The 2,422-nt window shown below is 41.2% G+C and overlaps 1 long non-coding RNA gene across 1 annotated transcript; it reads left to right on the forward strand.

The window, feature by feature from the left end:
- On the forward strand, positions 1–2,170 carry LOC129870081 (uncharacterized). Its single transcript, XR_008762032.1, has 3 exons — positions 1–63; positions 527–603; positions 2,096–2,170. It is a non-coding gene; the product is annotated as an uncharacterized LOC129870081 (long non-coding RNA).
- The last annotated feature ends 252 nt before the right edge of the window (positions 2,171–2,422 follow it).

Raw genomic sequence — 2,422 nt, forward strand, 5'->3', positions numbered from 1 at the left:
GCGTGGAAATTTAAGGAGAACATCGTGGAAGTTTCAGAATCTGTTTTTGGCACGTCGTTCGAGGTAATAAATTGATTTTTAGCTGCAGATTTAGTGATTTTCGGAATGAAATTTTATTGAATTTTGAAAGAGTGTATCTTGGTCAATATAACTCCGTTTTAAGTGATTCTTGAGGCTAGATTGTGGGTTTTTTCGCAAGGAACGTCATGGTATAATTTGTTTTGATTGACAGATTTTCGTTTTTGAGAAATCGGCGTGTAAAGAGGCTGTCTTATATCGTTTTCTTAGTTTTAAAATGTGGGAATTGATTTTTGATCGTCTTACGTAATTTCCCACTCCGAATTATGTTATAAATCTGATTTGTGTGCTTGGAGTGACGTTTAGAACCTGTTTTGGGGGTCAAATCCGGAATTTCGTATGTGGGTCCCACAATTCCCGTTTTCGACCCAAAAATTGGTCCATTTCCAAAAATTATGAAATTAGTGTCTAAACGACCGTATCGACGTTGTGGTTCTATTTTTGACAGTTTGGCAGCGTTCCGAGGTCGTTCGAAAGGGAAAAGCTCCAGCACAGTGATTTGAAGCTCGCGTGTTTAGCCTACAGGTAGGCTACGGTTTACCTTTCTTTAGATTGAGTTGGAATGTGTGAAAGCATGTTGAAATAGTTGGGATTTTGGTTGGGTAGTTTAATTGTATATCTCAGGTGTTAGAAATCATGTTTTAGGCTTGTTATCGAGTTTTTCGGGTATTTAGAAGCAGATGTATCTTGTCATTATTTGTTGTATTATAAGGAGAGTTGAATGAGCATGTTGTTGATACTGTGGAGTATGTTGGCCTTAGTATAGGTGTTAGAAATTATGCTTTAGGCTTATTATCAGGTTTTTCAGGTATTTAGAAGCATGTGTATCTTATCGTTATTTGTTAGAATTATAAGGAGAGTTGAATGAGCATGTTGTTGATACTGTGGAGTATGTTGGCCTTAGTATAGGTGTTATAAATCATGCTTTAGGCTTGTTATCAGGTTTTTCAGGTATTTAGAAGCATGTGTATCTTATCGTTATTTGTTAGTATTATAAGGAGAGTTGAATGAGCATGTTGTTGATACTGTGGAGTATGTTGGCCTTAGTTTAGGATGTAAACTTGCTTTATATGCCCGGCGTCGCTCCAGTGGACTTAGATCCCTGTAGAATGGTGTAGCGGGCTAGTGACTAGTAGTTGGCCTTAGCTAGGTGATACCCTTGCTCTTAATAACACTCCCACCCATAACTCGGTATAGTCATAACTTTTGAGATGCTTTGGTAATACTAGAATTCGTGATCGTTTGGCTTCGGCTCCGGTTCAAGTTTTGGCGGCATATTAGTTGACACATTGGGGAGGAAATTCTCGGTACTGTTGTTGATTAGTTGGAAAGGATATATTCGAAACCATGGGATAAATTATCTATGAGCATCCGGATACCCAGTCCCGGCCTCCGTTCTGAATTATCGAGGAGCATCCGGGTACTCAGTCCTGGCCTCCGCCAACTTGCTAGTATGACGAGCATCCGGATATCCAGTCCTGGCCTCGATCATACCGATGTATTACGGCGAGCATCCGGGTACACAGTCCCGGCCTCGACCGCACCGATGTATTATAGCGAGCATCCGGGTATCCAGTCCTGCACTTATGTATTATGGCAAGCATCCGGGTACCCAGTCCTGGCCTTGGCCACTTTGAATATTCGGGCGAGCATCTGGGTCCCAGTCCCAGCCTCGACACCTAAGTCACCACTAGATCGATTGACTCTTAGAGATTCTGGGTTTGGAAATGATATAATACTTCGGCTCCTAACATCGCAGATTCTTGGTTCCTAACCTTGGTAGTTGTAGCTATTTTGTGTACTCGGCGGACTTATGGGGGCCCAGTTGGGTATAGTTAGTTGTAGCTCTCGTAGATAGTACTCTTTTCACTTTAGATGCTTATGTTGATTTCTATTTAGGCTTATTCCTCTTTTTCATATTGTTTTCACCTTTTCTGCTCAGTCGGCCTATGATGCCTACTGGGTACCTGTTGTCTTGGTACTCATACTACACTCTGCATCTACTTTCGTGATGCAGGACCAAGCACCAGCTACTGTCACGAATAGATCGAGCTTGTTGCAGTCAGATTCGGAGACTAGGGTGATAACTTGGCGTTTTTGGATCACTTCTGTCTCCTTCAGAATAGATGGCCCGTCTTTTGCCTTTTGAGACTAGCCAGTTGTTGTATATATGTCCGGTCCACTTTCGGGACTTGTACTCGTATTTTATTTTGTAGCAGCTCTGTACTTGTGACTTCCAGGTTCTGGGAGGGATCTTTAGTTATTTAAAACATGTTTTGGTTTACTTCCGCTTATTCATTCTGTTTACTTTTATAATTCAATGCTCTTATATAGTTTTTGCCTT

The sequence above is a fragment of the Solanum dulcamara genome, chromosome 10 (assembly GCF_947179165.1).
Source record: "Solanum dulcamara chromosome 10, daSolDulc1.2, whole genome shotgun sequence".
NCBI classification, from domain to species: domain Eukaryota; kingdom Viridiplantae; phylum Streptophyta; class Magnoliopsida; order Solanales; family Solanaceae; genus Solanum; species Solanum dulcamara.